This window comes from Muscardinus avellanarius, assembly GCF_963383645.1.
Source record: "Muscardinus avellanarius genome assembly, chromosome: 15".
Taxonomy (NCBI): Eukaryota; Metazoa; Chordata; class Mammalia; order Rodentia; family Gliridae; genus Muscardinus; species Muscardinus avellanarius.
Genome location: NC_137801.1, coordinates 46517835 through 46545669, shown reverse-complemented (window position 1 = coordinate 46545669; position 27835 = coordinate 46517835).

The following is a 27835-nucleotide window of genomic DNA, read 5'->3' as shown; positions in this document are numbered from 1 at the left end:
GGGCATTGTGGTGGGAAGCAGAAAGAGGGATAGCAAAGCTCTTCTTTTACATAATGAAGACCAGAAGCAAGAAGGGAAGCCAATAATGGGATTTAAAGACAAAATCCCAATTATTGTTTTTCCAGTAATGGAGATGGAACCCAGAGCATTCTACCTCTTCTTATTTATTTTTGAAACAGCATCTCACTGAGTTGCAAGGTGCCTCACTAAGTAGCTGAGGCTGTCCACAAACCAAGATCCTCTGGTCTCTGCCTCCCAGATACTGGTATTACAAGTGTGAGCCACCATGCCCAGCAAAATTCCAGTTTTTAATTGTACATCCCTAGAGACTCAACTTCTCCAGCCACATCCCCACCTGTCTAGGTTTCTGCCCCATAAGTCCAGGGAATTTACACTTTGATGAATTTATAACCCTTATGATTTAATTACATTAACCCTGAATATTATTATATAAGTTCTTCGGGGGATATTCTATACCTAATCATAACAAATGTTTGGTTAAAGTACAAAGAACCTGTACTTCAATTTGTAATTTTAAATTTTTAAAAATTTATGAAGTAAATTTATTTTTCTTTCCTGATTTCTCAAATATTTCAGAATATAGGAATTGTAGAGTTGGCTATCCATTTTACACAATTAAAATTCAGAATAACTGCAGAGTTTCAAAAGTTAATTTTATGTAATAGTAAACTACTTTATCAACTGTGATTTCAGGATTTTCCTGAGAGGCATCCAAATAGAATTTAAATCCTTGGCCTTGGAATTTCTTAATCTTCAAATGCAAAGACACTTGGTGAGCCAGGACTCTGTTGAAATTTTACAGGGGCACCCAGGTTACTTCAAAGTGACTCATGAAAAGCCAAGTTAAGCAAGAATGAAAAAGTTTTCAAATAATTTGATCACCTCAATTAACCAAGCCACAGGGATTCAAAATAAAGCAATTAGCAGATTTAAATAACACAGGATAGTGGAATGCAGTAATTATTACAGCTTCCAGAATTTTTTAAATCACTAGTTAAAATGAAATGCTGCTTCTATCAAGTTAAAAGTAAAAAAAAAAAAAAAAAAAAAAAAAAAAAGAGCCAAAGGAATGTAAAATTTATTCAAAGGCCTGCTAGCAATTGCTTTTACCTTTTTGACACTTCTTATTGTGTCAAAGTATTTTAATGATATAAATATGCATTTTCGTTTAGCCTGGTTCCAAAGAGTGTTCCTGATGGGACAATAGGTGAGCAGTTTAGAATAAGACTTTGGGTGAAGTGTTAGATGTGATGAAGTTCAGGACATGCTACCCTAAGTGGTGGCAGCTCAGTATTCATGGAAATATTAGAAGCAGGAAGGTCACTCTTATTTTATTTTCACTTCATTTTATTTTCATTTTTCACTTTCTCTCTGGAAGCGGGACATGAAAACATTCTCTGGCTATGCCAAAGCTGTTCAGCTTGTAAATTTTCTAAAGAACTGAACATCCAACTTAATGTAAGCCACAGTAGTGATAACAAGATTTTTAATTCTTTTCACAGATTTTTCATATCCATTGAATTAAAAATATTACAAATACCATTCCAAATTGGGCGCTCTTTCTTCCTAAAAAAGATTACTTTGAAAAAATGTCAATTTTGGGGAAATAACAAATTACCAGAAATTATAAAAGTAAATTATTTTACAGATTTTTTCTATTAAACAATCTGCACACTATAATAAAATGTTATATTCTCTCAGAAATTTTACTTATCACAAAGAAATTATATTGATCTGTGAGAAACACTATAATAAATATGTAAATTTTTATCTAAGTTTAGCTTCTTAATTTTTTCTGCTTTTTTTTGCAGTGTTCATAATTTAAACCAGGGCACAGTAACCAAGTACTTTACTACTAAGCTACATCTATAGACCCTAATTAATGTTTTTTGATGAGATAACATATTAATTAACTTAAACTGGTTAATTTGTTAAACTGCTTACTTGTAAATAGTTCATTGAAAATAATCACCAACATTTTCATTTTTTTTTAATTTTCAAATAAAATTGTTAGTGAGGAAAAGGTATTTTAATCAAAGTAAAGGAATTAAGAGATGATATATATTAAATAAATTAAAATATTCTTATAACAAGAAAAGTATAAAGTAAAACAAAAGAGGCTTTAAAACTGCTTGCAATGGCTGGTTCTTTAATTCTACACTTTTTAAAACATATAACAAAAAATGTTTGGTTTTTATTGATAATGGATTCAATAAGGTTAAAATCCATAGCACCTGACCAAATGGATTTGATAGCAAAGATGATGTGAGCTAGATATTGAATACATAGAGCAATCCAGCATGGGCTATTTGCAGCTAATGAAGGGAGTTAGGCATAAATTGTTAACCACAATTTAACATGATATTATCATTATAGAAGTCAAACACAGTACTATTTAGTAAGATCAATGAACTGCTTAGGAAACTAGAGAAAGGCTTCAAAACTAAGTGGTATTTCAGCTTGATTTTTAAAGGTGAATATAATATCTAATAAAATTAACTTCCCAGGGATTTGCATTTTTCAAAAAAAATGAATGAGAACATTTTGAGATAACTCTCTTCTAAAATTTCTATTTGATTTTGAGCACTAGAGAGGAAAGATAAATATGCAGATGGCTTGTGTTAATGTGGCTGTGCTTTTAAGAAATTCACTTGAAAGATGAATGATTTCAGCAGTAAATATAAACCATTAATATTTTTAAGTGAAGAAAATTACTTGCATTTTTTTCTTAAGATGATTCTCAAGTTAGACATAATGGAAACTGGAAGTGAAGTTCAATTAAATTATAATTTTCTAACTTTGATCATGTCACCAGGCCATAAGATAAATATCATTTTAAAAATTAGAGAAGAAAATCAATCAGAAGTCATTTTCAGTTTATACAGGCTACTCATATTTCTTGACTTGTGGTTTCCTTTCAGCCTCAATGCCAGTAGTACAGTGCCTTAAAATCTCTCTGTGTCTTTAACAATTGACTATCCTGCCAAGATCTTTCATTTATAAGAATGCTGAAATTGCATTCAGTCCACTTGGATGATCGAATACAGTTTCCCTATCTCAATGCCAGCTGATTAGCAAACTAAACTCTGTCTGTAGTCTTTTTCCAGAAAATATATAGAGAAAAACTGAGGCATACATATATAGGTAATTATTTTGAATATACTTGCCTTTCACAGGTACCATATCTTTTCATAACTATATAAAACCATGTTTATCACTGTTCTTAATGATTTCATAGATTGCTCTAGATGAATATACCAATTTTTACCTTATCACACTATTTCTTGGCACTTATTTATATTTAGCATTTTCTAGTTTTATTATTAGAAGCTAGAAACAATTAGCATAGTAGTCCAGTTATTTATTTACACATTTTTATCAATTTCCAATGCAACAACCTAACATTTTTACAGTGATTATAATTTCTGAATTTGAAAATCACTGAAAATTGATGGTCAATATAGTAGTTATAGTATTAGAATATCTGTGTTTCAGTTTCTTTCTTATCACTGACTGTTTGATCTCAGAAAAGATATATGATCAGCCTCACTGGCCATCTATCTTTAAAATTGCTATAATAATTAAGTATACAGATTTCAGTAAGTTCTTAGATATCTGCCTGGCCTATAGTGTGAAATCCTTAAAATGTCAATCATTGTGGAAGGCTCAGTGCTGGGCTGGGTGTTGAATATGCCATCATAAATTAAAAACTCATGATATCTTCCAAGAAGGTGTATAAAATCAATGGATCAACCCATTTTCAGCAATAAGTCCATTTCTATCCAAATTATAAACAACTAAACACAAAACTTTTGTTAGATAAAATAATACTATACATTTATTTTTTTGGTAAATATTATGCAATGGAAATTCTGTAATCTTTTCTGTATAATCTATTCAGGTTTTCCTTATGATTTTATTAGCTAGTATGCACATAATAATATCGCATGGTTTACATGCTTATACACTGGGATCACTTTTGACTCTAATTTTAATGATAGTGATTTAATGTGCCCCAGTTTTAAAATTTTGTTGGTCTTTTATTTGGAGTGAAAAAGAAAATGACATTTTCTTTCATTTTATATAAGTAAAAATTTATTGATAAAATTTTTGTTTATATAATTAATTGTTTAAAACTGTGTCTTGCTGGGTGTGTTGGCACATGCTTGTAATCCCAGCATCAGGGAAGCTGAGACAGTAGGATCTGGGTTTGAGGGCAGCTTCAGTTACTTAGTGAGGCCTTTTGCAACTCAATGAGAACCTGTTTCAAAATAAAGAATAAAAAATATGGCTAGGGTTGTAGCTCAGAGGTAGAATGCCTCCGAGTTCTACCCTCAAAACAGGAAAAAAAAAAAGTCTATTAACATCTCTTGAATTTGTCATTGGCATCTGGTGAGAGATTTTTTAAATATTTTTTTTATTTTCAATGATTTATGAACATAGCAGACAATATGTATTTTAATATGAAATCATTAAAAAATTCTTATTTTGTCATAGTCTTATCTCTGTGTTATAAAACAATGTGAAGTAGAGCATGGTGGTGCATGCTTATAATCCTTGCATTTGGTGCTTGGGAGGCTGAGACAAGAGGATTGCATAGGTTCTAAGCCAGCCTCAGCTACTTAATTAGTGAGTATTTCACCAGCTTAGTGAAACCCTGTTTCCAAATAAAAATATAAAATAAGTCTGGGAGTTTGGCCTGGAGGTAGAAAGCCCCCGGGTTCCTCCCCCAGTACCACCAAAAAAAAAAAAAAAAATGTGAGTCTAAGAGGACACAATCAGTCATGTTATTGGGTAATACAATATCAAGGTGGTAGGAATCAAGAAAAGCATCAAATGAAAAAGGAAGGAAGGATAGACATATATGAGGGGCTATATTTCTGAGTGGCTTCATTTTAGAAATAAACAAAGGTAAATCTTGGTTTTGAAGACCTGGCTATAAGCTCCTTGCAGCTGGTACTTAATTGTTAAACTGGAAGCTACATAATAATCTTCATTTAGGGAACAAACATTGCAAATGTGTGCATTTATATGTTAGTGTGTGTATCTGTGCACACATAGTATGTGTACCTGTGTACATATATATACATATATACCTATGTATATGTATGTATGCTGTTGTAGGAAGGCTCTAGAACAGAGATCACACAGTTTATTGAAGATTCTTTAAATATATGTAAGATACTTTTTATAAAAATTTGCTCTGGTACATTTTCAAAGCTCAATACTTAGAACAAAACTTATTTATTTTCTTGCAATTTTCATGCATGAATATTTTATTTATGATTTATCTTGCCTTGTTTTCACCTCAAATGAATGCTTTAAAGTGTTTACATTTTTAGTGAGTTTTTAACTGAGTTATCTGACATCTGTTTTGTAGGCAGTATGATTTTTCCTAATTTGTAGGTTATTTTTAATATTTATAAAGGAGCTGATAAGAAAATAGGTTACATTTAATATGTGGAGATAATGTTTCAAATTATTATAATATTAGTGTTTCAAATTTTATTTTTTTGCTGGCCGTGGTGGTGCACGCTTGTAATGCTAGCACTTAGGAGGCGGAGACAGGAAGATCACGCAGGTTCGAAACCAGCAGCTGGCTTAAGAGACCCTGTTTCCAAATTTAAAAAAAAGTATAAAAATAGGTCTCAGAGTGTAGCTCGGAGGTAGAAGGGTTTCCAGGAACCCCAGTACCACCATAAACAAACAAACAAAAAAACAAACAAACAAATAAATAAATAAATAAATATTTATTTATTGTAAACATGTGTCCTAAAGATTTTTGGTATATCATGATGAAATTAATTTTATCCAGAGAATGAAACATGGTTCAGTTCAATATTCTATATTAATATATTATATTAAAAACTCAAATAAAAAGGACTGGGGAATAGTGCTTCAAAGTAGAATGCCCTGGGTTCAATTCCCAGTGTCAAAAAACCATAAAAACATAAACAAAAATATCAATAAATGCTGGAAAATTATTTGTTAAAATTCAGTAATATGATATATTCAAAACAGAATTTTAGTCAACTAGAAATAGAACTTATCTTACTTGCTTAAGGATATCTACACATACATACTATAAAATGAGCATGGTGGTACATCCCATGTACCAGTACTTGGGCACCTGAGATAGGAGGATTGAAGATTTGAGGCCAGAATTACAACACAGTGAGGCTTCTAGCAACCTAGTATTACCCTGTCAAAACAGAAAAATTAAAAAAGGTTGGGGGTATTGTTTTGAGGTAGAATGGGTCTGGGAAAGAAATATATCTTTTGTATAAATTATATACTATATATTATTATATATATACACATGGCCAGGTCTAGGTTCAGGTAGACTGATGAATCATCCTCTGCCTATTCTGAGGATGATTTATTATACAGGCAAAGTACCTTTGAGTGAAGAACATAAATTGAGCATAACTTGAAGATATTTGACTGTGAGCTCATTTTTGCTTGATTTTTCCGGGGGTTAGAAATCTTATGACTCAATTTTATATGTTATCTTTAAGGGAGTTTACATTTGCCTTAGCTACGTATGAGAGTTTCTTCTTCTCCTTTTCTCCTTTTCTTCCTTTTCTCCTTCTTCTTTTGCTTCTTCAGTCTTCCCTGAAACCACTGCATTTTTATAATTCAGTTAAAAATGCAAGTGTCTCAGATCAATCTTCCCTCACTTTGCTGCTGTGGCCAAAATTTACTAAGTTCTCTTATTGATAATCTATGCTATTTTCAAATCTTTTTTATTTTTTAAATTTAATATATTTTTATTGGTGCATTTTTGTCAAACATCTCAATGGAATACAAGACTTGTGAGGATATTCAAGCACACATCATCCAAATAGCCTTTATCCAATCCCCATCCCATTCCCTCCCCCTTCCTCTATCCCATGCTTGATTTAGTGATTAACTTTGATATATTTGTTTAAGTACATCATGTGCTTTAAAGAGATTCTATTTTCCCCCATCCCATCCCCTCTGATAGGTCTCCTTAATTGCTCCTCCATAGAGCCCTTTCTTCAACTAGATTTCCTCCTATTACCCATTTCTTCCTAGATTTTGCATATTAGGGAAAGCATCTGATGTTTTATTTTCTGTGATATTTCTCTGTGTATGTCACATTGCAGGTGCTGATCCCACTCTTGAAGGCACTGGCCTGGCCACCCGGCAGACTCTGATCCTGACCTCACTGGCTCCAGCACCAGCCTTGCCTCATGGCAGGCTCTGATCCTGGCCTCAGAGTCCCTAGCACCAGCCTTTCCGCACAGCAGGCACCTTATTCAAAATGCATTGTGTCCCCAAATCCCAAGCATGCCTAGTGATAGCATTCTACCTTTCGGGCAATTTCTTCAATAGATCAAGGTGGATTGAATTAGGTCTCTGCCTCTCCCAAATACTGTCCTACGCCACCACCACAGCTGCCACCACTGCAGTTGCTGCCACCACCACTACCACCATCTCAGTTCTCTCTCAAACACTTTTTCCACACAGCAAATTGGCCAGAATTCCTAAGCATGTATGGCCATAGCAGCATACGTGTGGGACAATTTCTTTGAAAGTTAAAGGTGGATTGGATAAGATCTCTGCCTCTCCCAAATACTGGCCTCTGCCACTCGTGCCACTACCGCTTTCTTCCTGGTTCTCCACTGCGCTCCTTCCTTACATGGTATAATGTCCAGAATTCTTAAGTATGTGCAGCAGGAGCAGTCCCCCTTCACAGAGATTGTTTTCCAAAAGTTCAAGGTGGATTGGATAGGATTTGTCTGCTTCTCCTGAATCCTGGCTGCTGCCACCACCATCTTGGTCCCTCTCCAATATTTTTGATAAGAGAAGACAGTATGTGTATTTTGAAGAGGTTGTGAGATCGAGCACTAGCAGCAATGAATTTTATCTCCCTTCCATGAGTGGAGGCTACAGCCTCACCACATAGAGCAGGATCTGCTGTTCTAAGTGCATCATGGCCCCTAGCATAGCATAGAGGAGCACGGCAGCCAGGCACACTGAGCTCCCTGGGACTCATGGCTGGGCTTCCTGCCTGGCACTGCTGGGTTCCCTCCACAATGCCCAGGTAATTTTTCTTACAAAGTATGTTGTTAAGAGTTCCCCAGCATGCGTGGCTCAGTCATTTCTCTAATCTCTTCTGGGGTGTTCTTTCAAAAATCACTTTTCTTGCATGGTGGGCAACTCTTTGTCATCTTGCTTCTAATTCCTTCATTATCCATTCTTTCTCTCTCCTGTATTCTAGATAGGAAGTCAAGGCTGAAAATGTCTCCTTAAGTTGCCCCAATCAGATATTAAAGCAAAATATGATGTCCAGGGCTTCTCCAAGGAATGCATGTACTTTTCGCAGTGGTAACAGCAGCTGCCGCCATCTTCCCTTCTCTCCTTTCATATCTTTTTAAATCATGTTTTGGGTGGGATAAAGATTGAACAAATTCATTAATACTTTCCTAATTCTTGGAACTCACTAGTGCATTTTGTAATGGGAGATTCCCTCTATTCACTTGTCCTGTTATGTTTGTTTGTTTTATTCTGTAATGACACCTTAATAGATAAAAATGAGAGTAAATGGTGTTATAGACATAACCTTTAATAAAAACCAATATATATCTAAAAGTATATCTACATTTTATACATAATATGTATAAGATATAATACTCTGCATTCATTCAATAGTCTGGTTTAGAATCAGTAAAGCAGTAAGATCAGAAAGCAGCTTTCTAGTTTTACTTTCTGCACTTCAACGTGCTCTTTTGTATTTGTCTTTCTGACCCTATGCAAACATCTCTGAAAAATACCATAGCTTTCCAATCACTTGAAACTATAATTCAGCTGTTATTTTTAGCTATTAAAAAGGCCAGACTATTGATTCTCTCTCATCTTAGAGGCTTGGAGAAGGAGACATGTCATCTTTGACCCTTGATCTCAATCTTTCAACCATACCAACCACTAGCTTCAGGGCAGAAAGATGAGACTTAAGTTATTATATTCATGCTTTTCACTTGGTAATATGTTTTGCTTCATGGCAAGCAACAGGATACTGGCACATTTGTGGGGAGCAGTATTTTTTTTTTTAATTTCAGGTACCTCAGTCCACACTGTAAGACTGTTTGACATAGATAAAAGATTAAGGTGAACTTGTACATGATTCCACAGCTCCTATTTCCTCACTCCTTTGTCATTTCATTGCTCTTGTGCCTGTTTTTACCTACATTCAGACTTTTCACATAAGAGATGATATTCATCTCAGTCTTTGTAAACCTAGAAGTTTAACTTCTCTAAGGGTTCTATCATACCCTACTTGGCTATCAGCAAAAATTTCTTCAGATCATCAAATGCACCTGGGGAGTAGAAAGAAGGTTTTTAAATTATTTCCCAGGATATGTTTTGAGCTCTCTGATATTTGAGAAAAAGTGGTGAGTCCCTCTCTCCCTTGATGGGAGAGGAAATAACACATGAAGGAAAATACTCTTCATGCTTCCACATATCCTCCAGAAATGTCTATTCTCTCTAATACATTTTTATTTTTTGTTGTTTATAGTGTTTTTTTCTCTATTTTTGGTTTTAGGGATTGCATCTAGGATACTGTGCACAAGCTCTACCACTGAACTACACTCCAGACAGTTCTGTGTTAAATAAAAGGTATGAGAGGGAAGGGATAGAACAGTTTAGTCATCTAGTAGTATTGAACAGTTCTCTGTTGAAGATGAATATTGAAAATGGAATTTTATTATATCAATCATTGCTAAAAGCTTTAGGTCCACAGCTAGTAGCAATAATCTCTTCTACTTCATGTTGTTCTTTTGTATTATTTGCAACAATCTTCACCGTTGATATGCTGTGTGCAGCAGAGTATCACAACTGAGTCTTTCTAGATATCAGTACTATCCTAACCGCTTTTCTAAACCATCTCATATAATATTCAAAAAAAATATATGTATATATATATAGTTTGCCCAGTTGAATGTATTAATTCAACTGAGAGCAGATAAATAGCTTCAACTGCAGTTAGCCTGTGGCTGAACTAAGATAGGAACTCAAGATTTTAAAGATTGGGCTGTCATCTTAAAAATGATAGTCTGCTACAAATGGTTGTTAGCCATATATTTCTTAGACTAAGGTCTCATGTATTTGTTGAGCTTTAGAAGTTCTTCATGTAATAATTCATCTATATACAAGGACTTCCAATCTCCTGAATTTTTAAAATCTAAAAGAAACTATACTATAACATGTCCTCTTGAGTATTTTATAATATTTATAGAAGTATATGAGATGAATTATTTCTCTATTTTTTATTTCAAACCCGTGTTTCTCCCCCCATAAATTTAAACTCCTGAGTAGATTGTTTGAGATTTTTGTTATGATTCTTATCATACCTTTAATAATAAACATTTATTTTTAATAATTGTGTGCAAAACACTATTATAATTACTAGAATACAAAGAAAATAATGACATGACTTTTGGCTTCATGGAATTTATATTCTAGTTTAAAATTGCATGAAACTTACCAAGAGAGCAAAAGGTAAAAATATATGGTAGTTTCTGCAGAAAAGACAGTGGAGGACAGAGGAAAGCGGCACTTACAAGTCCCGCTAACAATCCAACTCTACTACCTCAAAACCAGCGCCTTTCAGAGCCAGAAAACACCACAGCAAAGAAATAAAAATGGTAAATACAAGGGACAGAGAAAAAGGGCTGGAAAAACAAGTCACCGGAAAAAAACCAGCCCGAAGTGCCGCGCCCGCGCGGCGCGGAGTGACCGGAGCCGCAGCGCGGATTGGGGGGAGCTGCGGAGCGGAGCGGCCGGAGCAGCCGGAGCGGCCAAAGCCGCAGCGCGGATTGGGGGGAGCCGCGGAGCGGAGCGGCCTGAGCAGCTGGAGCAGGCAGAGCCCCGGCGCGGAACGGCCGGAGTGGCCAGAGTGGCCAGACCCGCGGTACAGAGCAGCTGGAGTCGCGGTTCCGAGCAGCCGAGCGGAGCGGCCAGAAGAGCCGGAGCAGTCAGAGCTGCAGCGCGGATTGGCTGGAGCGGCGGCGCGGAGTGGCCGGAGCCGCGGAGTGGAGCGGCCAGAGCAGCCGGAGCAGAGTGGCCAGAACAGCTGAGCAGAGCGGCCAGAGCAGCCGGAGCGGAGCGGCCAGAACAGCCGGAGCAGCCAGAGCCCCGTCGCGGAACGGCCGGAGCAGCCGGAGTGGCCAGACCCACGGTGCAGAGCAGCCAGAGCCGTGGCGGAGCGGCGCGGCCTACATCTCCCCTAGCAGCACCAGGCTCCAGAGAGGAGGGAGACTCAAAACAGAGATCAAATCCAGAGAGGAGGTACTCTGGCCACACGGTCTAGGATGCAGAAGCAGCTTCTTACTGCTGGAGGCAGCGGCGAGTTCACCGGACGGCCCTAGACCAACCCACTCAACCAGCCACCAGGCACCTGAGAGGAGGGGTGGACAGCGAGCCGAGGTGAGCAGGTGCTGAATAGCCGGGCGGCAGTCAGCAGTTTTGTTGGTGCAGGGAACATCTAAAGCTCCCAAGGGCTGGGCGCAGCACAACTGGCAAGGACTCAGAGCAGAGTTCAAAACCAGAGAAGAAATACGCCGCATCACGGCCGAGGGTGTGGCAGTGGTGCCATATTGCCAGTGGCAGCAGCAGCGAATCCACCGAGTTCACTACAGCTCCATCAGCGCACTCAACAACCGTGAGTGAAATTGCGGCCCCTAGGGGAGAAATCCCAGTACTGGACTCCCAGGGACTTGTGCAGATAGTCTCCCTGGGTCGGAGATTTTAGCAGTGCAGCCCAGTGGGGGAATGGCAGTGGCAGAGATATCATACCATAGTCACAACTCCCCACTGGAGAACGCCCAACTTGGCACCCCCCACGGTCTAAGCAGCCTTGATTGACTCCCTGGGTCTGAGACTTTGTGATACAACACAGTAAAGGAGTAGTGGTGACTGAGATACCATAGACTAGAGATCCAGAGCATCTTAAGTGAACTCGTAGTGACTCAGGGAAGAACCAGGAGAAGGCACAAACTTCCAAAATCATGGGAAAGAGAAATAACAATGGAGCAGTGAATGCCAACAACACCACAACATCAGAATCTGATAACACAGAAACCCAAAGATCTCTAGAAGATCAAATTAGGAAAATAACTTTAGAAATAATAGAGGACTTTCGAAAATAATTTAGAGAGAGTCAAAAAGAGATAAAGGATGCAATTAATGAAGTAAAGGCCTCAATTCAAAGTATAAACAACAGATTAGACCACATGGAGAATAGAATCTCGCTTCTTGAAGATGATCATTCTAAAAATGAACGCATAGTTTCTAATTTAGAAAAAAAAAACCCGACAGCAGGAATCTGACATTGAAGAAATATGGGCCCATTTCAAGAGAGCTAACCTAAGAATAATTGGAATAGAGGAGGGAAAAGAAGGTGAAACAAAAGGGATCAACAATCTCTTCAAGGAAGTAATAGCAGAAAATTTTCCAAACATAGAGCAAGAGGTCGATACACAGGTCCAGGAAACTTATAGAACTCCCTTTAGACAGGGTCAGAGAAGAGGATCCCCACGCCAAATAATTGTCAAAATGAATAATGTGGAAGCCAAGGAGAGAATCTTAAAGGCAACAAAAACAAAAGGCCATGTGACATACAGAGGCAAACCAATTAGAATCACTCCAGACTTCCCAAACCAAGTTATGAAAGCCAGAAGGGCTTGGAGTAACATATTCCAAACTCTGAAAGAAAACAACTTCCAGCCAAAAGTTTCCTACCCAGCAAAACTATCCATCAAATTAGATGGGGAAATAAGAAGCTTCCATGACAAACAGCAACTGAAGGAATTTATGTCTTCAAAACCAGCGCTAGAGAAAATACTCAAGGATATTAACTGCAAAGAGGAAATGGGTAATTCACGCCAGAACCAAAGAAACAAGAATTCCCATCCAGCAGACAACTAAGCAAAGAAGAATAAACAGTATCTCAAACAGAAATAAGATCTTAACATATTGGGAATTAAAAATTATCTCTCTATAATCACACTGAATGTAAACGGCCTCAACTCCCCAATAAAAAGACATAAAGTGGCAAAATGGATTAAAAACCAGAATCCATCCATCTGCTGCTTACAAGAAACACACCTCACAAGTAAAGATAGGAACAAACTCAAGGTAAAGGGCTGGAGCAAGGTAATCCATGACAATGAAACACAAAGACAAGCAGGAGTAGCAACTATGATATCAGACAAGTTAGACTTCAAACCCAAACTTATTAGAAGAGACAAAGAAGGTCACATTTTACTGGTAAAAGGAATAGTCCAGCAAGAGGAAATAACAATAATCAACATCTATGCCCCAAACATAGGGGCAGCTACTTTCATAAATCAAACTCTTTATGACATGAAGCCACACATAAATCCCAACACAATAATACTGGGAGACTTCAACACACCACTCACAATACTAGACCGATCTTCCAGACAAAGGGTCAGTAAAGATGTCTCAGAACTAAAGAACACCATTAACCAAATGGACCTTTTGAACACATATAGAATATTTCACCCAACTACAGCAGAGTTTACATTTTTCTCAGCTGCTCATGGAACCTTCTCCAAAACAGATCACATCCTGGGACACAAAATGAGCACTAGCAAATTTAAAAAATGTTACATACTTCCCTGTGTCATTTCAGACCATAATGGAATGAAACTAGAAATCAACTATAAGAAGACCCAGAGAAACAACATAAACATATGGAGACTGAACACCACACTTCTGAATGAAGAATGGGTCATAGAAGATGTAAGAGGTGAAATCAAGAAATTTCTAGAAACAAATGAAAATAAAGAAACAACATATCAAAACCTCTGGGACACTTTGAAGGCAGTATTAAGAGGAAAATTTATAGCACTGAGTGCTCACATAAGAAAAACAGAAAATCTTCAAATAAATAGCCTTATGACACACCTCAAAGCCCTTGAAAAGGAGGAACAATTGAACCCCAAAGCCAGCAGAAGACGGGAAATTATTAAAATTAGAGCAGAAATTAACGAAATAGAGAATAAAAAAACAATACAGAAAATCAACAAAACCAAAAGCTGGTTTCTTGAAAAAATTAACAAGATTGATAAACCACTAGCCAACCTAACTAAAAAAAAGAGAGAATCAACCCAAATTATGAAGATAAGGGATGAAAAAGGAGACATTACTACTGACAGCGTAGAAATCCAGAGGATTATCAGAAACTACTTTGAAAAACTATACTCCAACAAAATGGAAAATCGGGAGGAAATCGACAACTTCCTAGATAAATACAACCTTCCTAAACTGAGTCAAGAAGATATAGAACACTTAAACCAACCAATAACAATCAAAGAGATTGAAATAGCAATAAAGAGCTTACCATCAAAGAAAAGCCCAGGACCAGATGGTTTCCCAAGTGAATTCTATAAAACCTTTATAGAAGAACTAATCCCAATACTACTCAAACTATTTCAGGAAATAGAAAAAACCGGGACTCTCCCAAATACATTCTATGAAGCCAACATCACACTAATACCCAAACCGAATAAAGACAGTTCAAGGAAGGAAAACTACAGGCCTATATCTCTGATGAACTTGGATGCAAAACTATTAAACAAAATACTAGCAACACGCATTCAAAACCACATCAAGAAAATCATTCACCATGACCAGGTAGGGTTCATCCCAGGGATGCAAGGCTGGTTCAATATACGAAAATCAATCCATGTAATTCATCATATAAACAGAATCAAAGACAAAAACCACATGATCATCTCAATAGATGCTGAAAAAGCATTTGATAAAATTCAACATCCATTTATGATAAAAACACTGCAGAGAATTGGAATAGAAGGAACATATCTCAACATTATTAAGGCAATCTACAATAAGCCCACTGCCAACATCATATTAAATGGGGAAAAACTTCAAGAATTTCCCCTAAAAACTGGAACGAGACAAGGATGTCCACTATCACCACTTCTCTTCAATATAGTACTAGAGACTCTAGCCAGAGCAATAAGGCAAGAAAAGGAAATCAAAGGAGTACAAATAGGAAAAGAAGAACTTAAGCTCTCACTATTTGCAGATGACATGATACTATATTTAGAAAACCCAACAAACTCAACCAAAAGGCTCATAGAACTGATCAACAAATTCAGCAAGGTATCTGGATACAAAATCAATCTTAAAAAATCAGAAGCTTTCCTGTACACCAACCATAAATCCACTGAAAAGGAAATTCAGAAAACACTTCCACTCAGGATCTCCCACAAAAAAATAAAATACCTAGGAATAAACTTGAGCAAGTTAGTAAAAGATCTCTACAAAGAAAATTATAAAACACTGAAAAAAGAAATCGAAGAAGATCTTAGAAGATGGAAAGACCTTCCATGTTCATGGATTGGCAGAATTAATATCATTAAAATGGCCATCCTCCCAAAAGTGATCTACAGATTTAATGCAATGCCCATTAAACTACCAAGATCATTCCTCACAGACATAGAAAAATCAGTCCTTAAATTTATCTGGAATAACAAAAAGCCCAGAATAGCCAAGGTAGTTCTCAGCAACAAAAACCACGCAGGAGGAATCACAATACCTGACTTTAAACTATACTACAAAGCCATTGTAATAAAAACAGCATGGTACTGGCAAAAGAACAGTTATATAGACCAATGGAGCAGAATAGAAGACCCAGAAACAAGTCCACACACTTTCAGCCAATTGATTTTTGACAAAGGGGCCAAAAACATACACTGGAAAAAAGCCTCTTCAACAAATGGTGTTGGCAAAACTGGTTAACCATATGCAGAAAATTGGATGTTAATCCCACTTTTTCACCCTGTACAAAAGTCAACTCACGATGGATCAAAGACTTGGAAATTAAACCAGAGACCTTGAAGCTCCTTGAAGAGGGCATAGGTCCAACACTACAACACATAGGCACAGACAAACATTTCCTCAACAAGACCCCAAAGGCACAACAAATTAAAAGGAGAATCAATACATGGGATTGCATGAAACTGAAGAGCTTCTGTTCAGCAAAGGAAACTATCAAGAACCTCAATCGAGAGCCAACAGAATGGGAGAAGATTTTTGCCACCTACACTACCGATAGAGGACTAATATCTAGAATATACAGAGAACTCAAGAAACTCAACACTAAGAAAACAAAGCATCCAATAACAAAATGGGCAAATGAACTAAATAGACACTTCACAAAAGAATAAATTCAAATGGCCAATAAATGCATGAAAAAATGCTCAACATCACTGGCAATCAGAGAGATGCAAATCAAAACTACCCTGAGATTTCACCTAACTCCAACTAGAATGGCCATCATTCAAAACACAAACAACAACAGATGCTGGCGAGGATGTGGAGAAGTGGGAACTCTAAGACATTGTTGGTGGGATTGCAAATTAGTGCAACCACTTTGGAAAACAGTATGGAGAATCCTCAGAAGAATGGGAACAAATCTTCCATTTGATCCAGCAATACCACTGTTGGGTATCTACCCAAAAGAAAAGAAACCAAACTACCAAACTAATGCATGTGTATCTATGTTCATAGCTGCACAATTCACCATAGCCAAACTATGGAACCAGCCAAGATGTCCATCAACAGATGAATGGATTACAAAACTGTGGGATATGTACACAATGGAATTTTACTCAGCCATAAAAAAAAACTCAATTACATCATTTTCAGGGAAATGGATGGAACTGGAGGACATTATGCTAAGTGAGATTAGTCAGGCACAAAAAATAAGAAATCAGATGCTTTCCCTAATATGTGAGAGTTAGGGAGAAATGGGTCATAGGAGAAACTCTTGGAAGAGGATCAGTTTCTTTTAACTCTGTTTACATTGTCTTTGGATATACAATATTTTTTTTTATTTTTTAGGGAGTTTATTTACTCTTTTGTTGCCTGTGCCATTGAAATCATATCCAAGAAATCACTTCCAATTTCAATGTTGTGAGGTTTTATGACCCAGATTTTCTTCTAAAAGCTTATAGTATTAAGATTTATATTTAGGTCTTTTATCTATTTTGAGTTAATATTTGTATATGTGTTAGGTAAGGGTCCAATTTTATTCTTTTTCATTTATTATTATTTTTCAACAATATTTAGTTAAAAGACTAGTATTTCCTCCACCAAAAGTTCATGGAAACCTTGTCAAAAATAACTTGACAATGTATGGAAGAATTTATCTCTAGGCTTTTATTTAGCTCCAATGGTTTATATATCTGCCTTTAGAACAGTACTACACTGTTTCAATTATTGTAGCTTTATATGGTTTGAAATCAGAAAATATACATCTTCTAGCTTTGTTCTTCTTTGAGACTGTTTTGGGTATCTAGAGTCCATATTCCATATCGGGATAGATTTTTTCTGAAAAATAAATAAATAAATGTATGATAGTTTCACCTAAAAAAAAAAAAGAAAAAAATATTCTCTGGTAAGAAAGAAAGCAAAAAGAAATATTGAAATGTTATCTTTAAGTCATCAAAAGTTTGGTACCAGACAAATGAAACTGTTATGTGAGATTATCAATGTTAATATTGTATAAATTGCTATAATACTAGATGTCAACCAGTAAGCCAAGCGTGGGAAGGAGGGATGGGGAGGGAATGGGGTGGGGATCGTGGTAGGGGCTAACTGGGCGAGATGTGCATGTATGTCTACAAAAGTATTTTCTTTATACCACTATGATGTATGAATACATTGCACCAATAAAAAATAAATTAAAAAAAAAAGACAGTGGATATTTTAGGAATTCATGAGTTGAATAAAACAGTATGAGATATCAGAAAAACCTTCTTAGTTAAAACTATTATAATTGGTGTTTGTATAAACAAATAATGGTCCTGAGGGGAGAAAAGCATTTTATACAGAAAGGAACAATGACATGGTAAGTTGAGAGCCAAGCTTGCACTAATTATCTTTGAAGAAAATCTATAGTCCCTATGGTAAAGCAATGGAGATAAATTTGGAAATATGAGTTAGGATCTAGTTTTTAGAGGTCTTAACTTGTAACTATGTAGAATAATTCAAGTTCTTCAAGATCTTTAACATGAGGATTATTAGACAAGTAATAAGAGCGAAAAAATGAAGAAGAAAAACAATAGGAAGCTGTCTAAATAGAAGTTTACTTCAACAGCCTAATCTTTATCTCTTTGAAAAGCTCATTCTTATTTATATGTATGGTACTTTCTCTTTTTTTAACTTCTGAAGGAAGAACATACTTATGATTAAGAGCACACATGTGAGAGCCAGAGAATTTGGTTTGAATCTCTGTATATTAGTTTTCTCATCCGCAACTTATGAACAGATGATACTGTTATCTGATAAGATTGGTTTAAGGATGAAATGTGCATGCTTTACTAGCCATTAATAATTATGTGATAGGCATCTAGAAGAGTTCATATTTCCGAGTAAATACTCATTTAGATATTGCTATCATTATCATTTCTCAAATAGCAGGTAGTGAAGAAATTTAGTTCTTGCTATTTTCCCACTCTGAGTTTTTCTGACCATTATTAGTAACTAAGAATGTTGTACTCAAGGTCTTCAGTCTTTCAACATTTTCTCCATTAAAAGGGAAAAGCAAGTCGGGCACTGTAAAGCTTGCCTGTAATCCCAGTACCTGGGAGGCTGAGATGAGAATAGCAGGTTTGAGAGCAGTGTGCAGTAACTAACATAGCTCTTTTTTGCAAGAAAAATAAATGAATAAGTAGATAAATAAATATGGCTGAGTTTGCACTTCCAATACAGAAGAAGCATCAAAGCAAAATGTATAAAGATGGGTTTAAAGTTGCAGAATGGCAACTTAATAATCCTCTCATGAATTTTCCCTCTAGCTGTGTAAGGAAAAAAAAGTACATGTGTAAGAAGTGTGTGTGTGTGTGTGTGTGTGTGTGTGACTGCATATGTCATAAAGGCTTTACCAGGTAGAATGATGCTCTGAAATGTATAGATTTTTAGTGTTTGGCAAGGCTTCCTATCAATTTGAAAAATGATGGGAGCAAATTCGATTTTTCTTGTATGCTCATACAAAACTATTCAATTATTTTTATTTTTAGGAACAAAATGCTAAAATTATCAATGTTAAATTTTGTGCTAAAATGTGAATGACTGTCATGTACTGTGAAGATCATTGGACAGAGACAGACACAATACAGAGAGGCTGAGATTTAAGAGGACTCAGTGTTGGTCCAATTCTTACTGAATCAGTAGATATGGAATAAAGCACAAAATGCTTACTCTTTCAGATATTGTTTTATCACTTGTTAAATGGCTTAGCCAGAGAGGGTTATCCTTATTTTTCAAATTTTGGGTATATTTTACACAAAACAAGGCTTCAAAGTTTACTTGTTAATTATATGATTATTTAATTAATTTTAATTTAAAGTACTGTTCAGACATTTATTTCCAGGCCCAGAGAAGTTGGTAAAGCAACATAGCCACAGTATTATGAAATGTTTATTTTTGTTATTTTTAAATTTTTCTTAATGAGAAAACTGAATCTTAAAGGCATAGTTTTGGTGATCAATTCATTTTGCATTGCCGGGGACTTTTCTGGTTTAAAACTGAATGCCTTGCATCATCCTCCCCTCCCACAATCCTTCCTACTCTAATCTTGGAAATATCCAGAGAATGAGTAAGTGAAAACAACGCATTCCAGTGTCCAAAATTCAAGATCTGGGCCTATGTCCAGGCTCACTTTAAAAATGCAATGTGTGAGCCTGGCGTGGTGGCGCACACTTGCAATCCCTGTGCTTGGGAGGCAAAGACAGGAGGATTGCTCAGGTTCAAAACCAGCCATGCTGGCTTAAGAAACCCTGTTTCCAAATTTAAAAAAATATAAAAATATGTCTGGGAGTGTAGCCTGGAGGTAGAAGGGTTTCCAGGATCCCCAGTATCAGCAAAACAAACAACAACAACAACAACAACAACAACAACAACAACAACAAAATGCTATGTGTGACCTTGGGAAGCTCAAATTTTCAGAGTGGTAGTTTTTTCACCTTTCAAATGAGAGATTTAAATTTACAAAGAAACATTTCTTAAAAGTTTTATATCATAATTCAGTAGGTAGTTAGGAATTCACACTTGGAGGGATTTAGCTTAATATTCCACAACTAAATATTCACAGATTAAGCAGAAATGAATCTTATCTCATTTGTAAAGGGAAATTCTGGAAGTCAACTGTAACTACATTATTAAGGCCATGGGTACAAGCTTAAGGCTCTTCTCCTGAACAAGATTTCTGCACACTCATCTCATTCAAAGACTGTAAGGTTTAGTCATTCATTTAAGAGTTCAAAGCACTGAGAGAAAAGACAGAAAGGAAAACTAAAATATTTGAAAGGGGTTTTTACTTTTATAATATCATTAGGTGTATCTTAAGTATATTAAAGTTTGAGAAGTGCTGCTCTAGGCCTGTGCTATCCAAGATGATAGTCAATATTCACATGTAGCTACTAAGTACTCAATACTTTGCTAAACAGAACCAAGATGTTCTGTAAGTAGAAAATACAAATCAGAAATCAAAAATTTGGTATGAAAAATATAAAAACCCCATTTAATTGTTTTTATTGATTAAATTATAATATTTTATCTATATTGGGTGAAGAAAATTTGTTATTGAATTTATTTTTTTCAGCTAGGTGTTGTGGTACATACCTATAAATCTAGTACTTAAGAGGCTGAGACAGGAGCATCTCAGGTCAAGGACATCCTCAGCAGCATAGCCAGACTCTTAGCAACCTAGTGAGACCCTGTTCCAAAACAAACAATAGAAAGGAGTGTGTAGCTAGGAGGTAAAATGCCTCTGGATTAAATTCCTAATCTCTTTTTCTCACTCTAGCACTCTCTCTCTCTCTCTCTCTCTCTCTCTCTCTCTCTCTCTCTCTCACACACACACACACACACACACATGCACACACAAACACAAATATAAACACACAAATACACACATATACATATATATATATATATATATATATATATATATCATTTCTAGTTGAACTGGTCACTGTAATATTTAATTTTTTTTTTTTTTTTGCAGGTTTGGGGATGGAACCAGGAGCATTTGACCTTCAAGCCACATCCCCTGCCCATTTTTATTCTTTATTTGGAAACAGTGTCTCACTAAGTTGCAGAGGGCCTCACTAAGTAGCTGAGGCTATCCGTGAACCATGGTCCTCTGGTTTCAGCCTCCTGAATGCTGGGATTACAAGCGTGTGCCTCCATGCCCGGCTAAAATTTAAAACACAATATGTAGCTCACATCACATTTATATTGGACAGATTATCTAGGTCATCAAATAAACTGGAGATAAACCTTAAGAAACTTATATTTTCTTTTCTCCTTAGTTTACTTACGATTTAAACATGCTTTATTAGGATAAAAATATAATACACATGGTCTTTATCATTTATTTATAAGATTCTTGCACAGCTAACATTATTGTATATTAGATATTTGTTATAATCTATTATTTTATTCTAAATATTTATAAGAATGTATTATGATACAGACACTATTTTGTCTATTAAAGATAGCAAAATTAGTAAAATAAGAGCCCTCTTTTGAAGCAATTTGAAGTTTGGTATGTTAAGCCAGTGTCATTTCAACTAAAGTATCAATTTATACTTAGTTTAAGCACATTTACACTAAGCATAATAAAGTGTAATAAGGGCATGCAAAGTATAGAGTAGTATGATAAATGATATAAAGACTGAAGTTTGGAAGCAGCTATTACATTTTCCTGGGTAACATTAAAATCAGAGATGAATTCAAAGTAATGGTGATAGGTGCTTAAATGAACTATTTAGTGTCAAGAGAGAATGAATTCAGGTGGAAGCGTTCTTTCTGTATCTACCTAAATCTTAATGGTTTAAAGTATCCTTCAATTATTTACTGATTGGCATTCAGCTCAGTATTGGTCTCAATCTTCTGCACTAACTAAACATACACTATGACTGATGTTTTTTGTGCTTTAGGCAGAAGCATTTACAGAACTATGTGAGGACAGCATATTTTATTTCCCTCACATATTTTTATTATTTCTAGAATATATTTGTATGCATTTATACATATATACACAAAGAAACTTAGATAAAATTGTTAAATTTTTCTTTTAATAGATCCTCTGTGAAATAAACTATTGTGTAGATGCCATTCTACCTCTATAAAATATGTTGTTTTAGTCATCTGTACAACATTGTGACAAAATTGCTGAGTTAAATATTTTAAATGAAGAAAAAATATTCTGGCTCAATATTTCAAAGGTTTCACTCCATATGGTCAATGACTCTATTGTTTTGGGGCCTGTGGTGAGGCCGACCATCATGGAAGAAAGTGTTTAGTGGAGCAAAGCTGTTCACTTCATGATAGCTGAGAAACTTAAAGAGTGAAAGAGAAACAGGGGAAAACCCCAAAGTCAAAATATTCTTTTCACTTGCATGCCTCCAACGACCCATGCCCTCCAAGTAGGCCCCACCTCTTAAAAGTTTTACCATTTCCCAATAGCCCTAAAAATATGAAGCTTAAAAATGGCAGGTTTATGTAACATTTCCATAAATTTGCTTTTATAAAAACTGGCTTGTTTAGAGGAAAATCTTGATGTAATTTTCCTTCTACAAAATGATATGTTGTCAATTATCTATTAGCATATTGTGGAAAAAATTTGAAGTTCATAAACTAACTACAAAATTCTAAAAAATATTTTTTAATAAATAAGTTATATTTCATCTTACTAATAGACCCAGAAAGAACTTTGTATTGTTCTACTCAGACCATTCAGTGTTCAGGAAAAATAAATAAATTCAAATTTTGCATAAGTTATATTCAAGAGTTAAATACTAGAAAAATGCAGGGACTTTCTAAGAAAAAAAATTGTCATTTCAAAGGGATTTGTGTTAATTTATGAAATAATGCCATCTTTTTAATTTTTATTAGCTTGTAGAAAATATAGAGGTAAATTCTATGCTTAGGCATATTTATTAGCTATTTTCAAGGATGGAATAATTTATTTGTGTTTCTGTTCAAAATATTTTATTTATTTACTTATTTTATTTTTAGATCCATTTTTTAAACTACTGCAATGGAAGAAGTGATACATTTGAATTTTAAAAATTTTCAGAAAAAAAGGATAGTCTGATTTGAGACTCCTGACAAGATGAACATGGAATGTTGGCTCCTTTCCCAGGACTTAACTTTGGAGATGCTACAAGAACAAAAGGGATGTTGACAGGTTGAAAAACATTAACACCTTGAAAAAACCCTAAAGAGACAAGTGGTAGGTTACTGGTATCTGATTAGAAGAGGGCCAGAGGCACAAATAGAGGACAGATGAATAATGTTAATATCCCTTTCCCAAATCATCTGATGATATTATTATCCATATGTTTAAAAATACTAATAAGCAGAGTAAATAAAAAGAAGAAACTATAGAATTACTGAGTTGACTATACTGGGGGCAAATAATAAAAGGTAGAGGTAAACTAGTCAGCCTCTCAGATATTAGTTCTTCCTGCACTTCCTTCCTTTTGACCTCACTTTTCTATGTGTAATCCAAGGTATTAATCCAAGGTGTAATCCAAGGGTGTAATCGTTGACTGTAAGTAGCATCCAGAGAAATACAGGAAAGACTTTTTGATTGAGTATATGTTGAAGGCAGAAAAATTAATTCTGTTAGTGTGTTTGGATTACAAGAAGAGTACGTCTACATCAAGGCATATCACCTGTACTCACTTTCTAAATTTGCCTTCAAATATATAATTTGTAATCTGGAAAATATCATTTTTCTGAACTAAATAATTCCAGCAAATGTTGTTATTATTTCTAAGAGATACAAATGCACAAAAGGCCAGAATTATTACTGATATAATACCAAATAACTGATTGTACAATTTAGAGGAAGGTTTATTTGTTCACAGTTTTCTTGGAGATTTTGGATTTGGTCCATGTGAAGCCTTAGGTCTATGAATCTCAGGATACGGTGATAGGAAGCAGCGAGATAAGGATATATATTAGAGGCTAGAAGCCAAAGAGGGCCAACCAGAAGTGGGGCTAAAAGATAAAATCACAGTCCCTAAAATCACATCCCCAGAAACCCTGCTTATCAGTACATCTCACCTGCCTATGTTTCCACCTAGTAAATTGATTACAATAGATTAACCACTGATTAGATTAAAACTTTGTGACTTAAGTACATTAACCCTGAATATTAATATATAAGTTCTTCAGAGGACATTCTATACCTAGCCATAATAAAATCATTCAAAATGTTTGCCATAAACTGGTTTTGGTGGTGCACGCTTGTAATCCCAACATTTGGGAGGCTGAGAAAGGAGGATTGTCATTCATGGACAGCCTCAGCTACTTAGTGAGGCCCTTTGCAACTCAATGAGACTCTGTTTCAAAAATAAAGAATGAAACATAGGGTTGGGGGTGAAGCTCAGAAGTAGAATGCCCCTGGGTTCCATAACCAGTACTACAAACACATGCAAAAAATGTTTGCCAGGTACAGTATTATCTTTTATTAATTTACACAAGAGAGAAATAAAAATTATCTCCTTATATTTAAAAAGAAACAAAAATTGGTTTGAAAAATTATCTCACTTTCACATTATATATAATATTTAGTAGGCAGTATATTAATAGTAAGAAATCTTTTTTTCAAATAATATTTGAAAAATTATCTGTTCTATATGAAACAACTCCTGTGAGAAGTTGGGAAAATATAATTAAAGACAAAATATCTGACACCTTAGGAAATAGATAAGTCCTACATAAGGTATGTGAGAAAGAAAAAAATTTTATTATTAGCATAGTGTTCAACTAAAATGTGAATCATATTTATAAGCAATTTACTAAAGATTGCAAAGGCAGAAAGACATTGCACCCTTTTATACAAGTTTTTATGATTGAAAGGTAAATAATGACTAATTTCTAAGTAAGTGGACTTAATTTTTACCATTTGTTAAATACACCTTATAGTAAGTTCACCAGGAAATTGAAATAACCATTTGTGTTAATTAGCTTTATCCAAAGAAAATATAGACATCTAATATTGTTGTAACTTCAACCAACAGTCTGGGTCCTACAGTTTTACAGAAATGGAGAAAAGTAGAGTGATAAGTTAGGGGTCCCTCCCCTAGGTGACCTCCTACCCCATGTGACCTCTGTGAGGGCAGGAAGCAGAACCCTGAAGGCAGATAGAGTCTGCCCACAAGCAGTATCTTCCAAGAGGGGTGGTGTTCTCATGTCTAGTCCCAGCCCCAAAGTACTGGCTTGGACTACTTCCTCCCTGGAACCAAGATGACTCCAATGACTGAGCTGGGACTGATCCCTTCCCACGGCTGATGGACCCATCAAGAAGGGCCCTGAATAAAACAGATCACTGATTGTCTCCTTCTCAGTTTTCCTTTTCATAAAAATGTAGAAGAAGCTGTAGATATAGTAGAAGACTTCTCAGAGATAATTTTCCAGTTTTCAAAAAAGACATCTGTGAGTCTTAAAGCTGGAAGGAAACATAATTTCCTTTTTAAAATATTTATACACATTATAAAGGGCAGAAAATAATTTACAAGTTTTTAAAAGTAAATCTGTCAGAAAAGTGAAAATGAAATGAACATTTTCCTTTTTAATACCAGATATACTTTTTTCTTTAAAGTTTTATTTAGCTTTCCATAATTTATATTCTATAGTATATGATTTACTATACATTTCATACTTCTTTGCAAATTGATTATTTTCAGCCATATACATTGACACAGCTTTAGATGCAATAAATACATCTTTTGGGGGAAGGAGCAATCACTATTGTCAGTAAATTTAGTGAATTGGGGAAAATAGTTTAAGAAGAGCTAACTTATTTTTATTTTTTAAATATCAGTATGTAAAAAGCTAGGTAGAATGAAATATTTTCCTACAGGAAGAGGAATTCACAAGTATTTTTAAGATTGTGAAAATATCTGAGTACAAGAAAAAAGGGTCACTTCAAAATGACTTAAAATAAATTCCATTAGGTAGAAAACCAGATATTTGTTAAAAAAAATAGTCTATGTACCAGTATTGGGAATGGCCTCCAAAAATTTGAGAAAGCTCTGATTTTTGATAAATATATTTAAAAATTATTTTGTAGAAGATGAAGGGAGACCTGTGGAAGGACTTGGTTACAGCATGAAGCAAGCAGCTATTATTTACTATTAGATGTGATATTATTTGAAATAATAGGAAGTCAAAGGCATGAGTTTACCCATAAAACCACAAAATAAAACAAATAATATTGCTCAAAAGAAAAATATTCACATTATCACATCTTTTTTTAACTAGTCTCAAATTTTCCTCATCACTGATATTTTAAATTATAAATGCTAAGTATTTTAATAGAGATATATGTGGCAATACCATAAAATTTAAAAAAATGGCAAAGACTCAAAGGATATATGAACATGTAAACAAAGAATTAAATAATACAGCATTACCTTGTATGCTATTTTATTTTACTTTATTTTGTGGTACTGGAGATTGATCCTAGCCAGGGGCATTGTACCTCAGCCCTATATTTTAGTCTTTTTTATTTTTTTGAAGCAGGGTTTCACTGAATTGTGAAGGGCCTAAGTAGCAGAGGCTGTCTGAGAACCACGATTCTCCAGTCTCAGTCTCCTGAATGCTGGGATTACAAGTGTGCACCATCACGACTAGCTTTGGTATGTTCTTTTAAATCAGGCAAAATGCTTAACTTAAAATAAAAAAAAGTATATGTTCATCCATCATCTCCAGAGTAGGATAATAAAGAATATATATATAAATATATATCCACCTTCTCCAGAGTAGTGTAATAAAGAAGATAAAAAAAAATGTTTGTAATGAATGGTTCCAAAAAGACTAAAAAAGGGCTGAAAGAAGATTTATTTTACATTGACCCTGACTACCATATAAATAGCTAACCCAACTAAAAATGGAGGATTTCCATATCCAAATAATGGATTGATACCATGCAAAAATCTGTAAATGAGCAAAAGAGAGAATTTTGGAAATAAAACAATGGAATACAAAACAGCTTTATTTTTACTGAGGAAAACAGAAATATATTGTTCTTTTCACTCCCTCTATTAAGCTTCCAGAAAGTTCATAAATATTCTTGCATTTCAAATATACTTTAAAGGCAATTTATAAATCCTAAACCTTTTATGTTGTGGTAAAATATGTTCAGTGTGTGAGGGGAGAAGCAATTCCCCCACCACCACTACACAAACAGAAAAACAGAAAAAAGACACAGGTTCTTGTCCTAAGCTAAGAATAAATATGCATAGCTTGGACAGTTGCTGAAGATTTAAACAAGTTTATTAAAAAGATTTAAAAAAAGATAGAAATACAGAAAATAGAAATACAGCCCCATGCCAAAGTGGCATGGAGGGGTGACTCAAATGAATACACCAAAGGGATCACAAGTGGACTTGACCTTTTCATACCCATGACCTCCATCTTGTTCACGTAATTCTGACGTAGTAAACATACCTGTAAGGTACCTCCCCTTAACCCTGTAAGGTACCTCCCCCAGCAAGGTGTGGCAAGCTGTCTTCTTTCATGAAGGTTAACCCCTCCTACCATCTTAGCTAGCTTATCTAATCATGTAGATCTGTCTTTAGATAGAGAAAGGCCTAGTTCTCCTCTCCTATTGACTTGTTAATTACTTTTAGCTAGGTTAATTTACATTGGAATAGTTGCCTGCTTTTAGGCAGAAACCAAGTCCTTGCACAGATTTGCCCCTCACCCA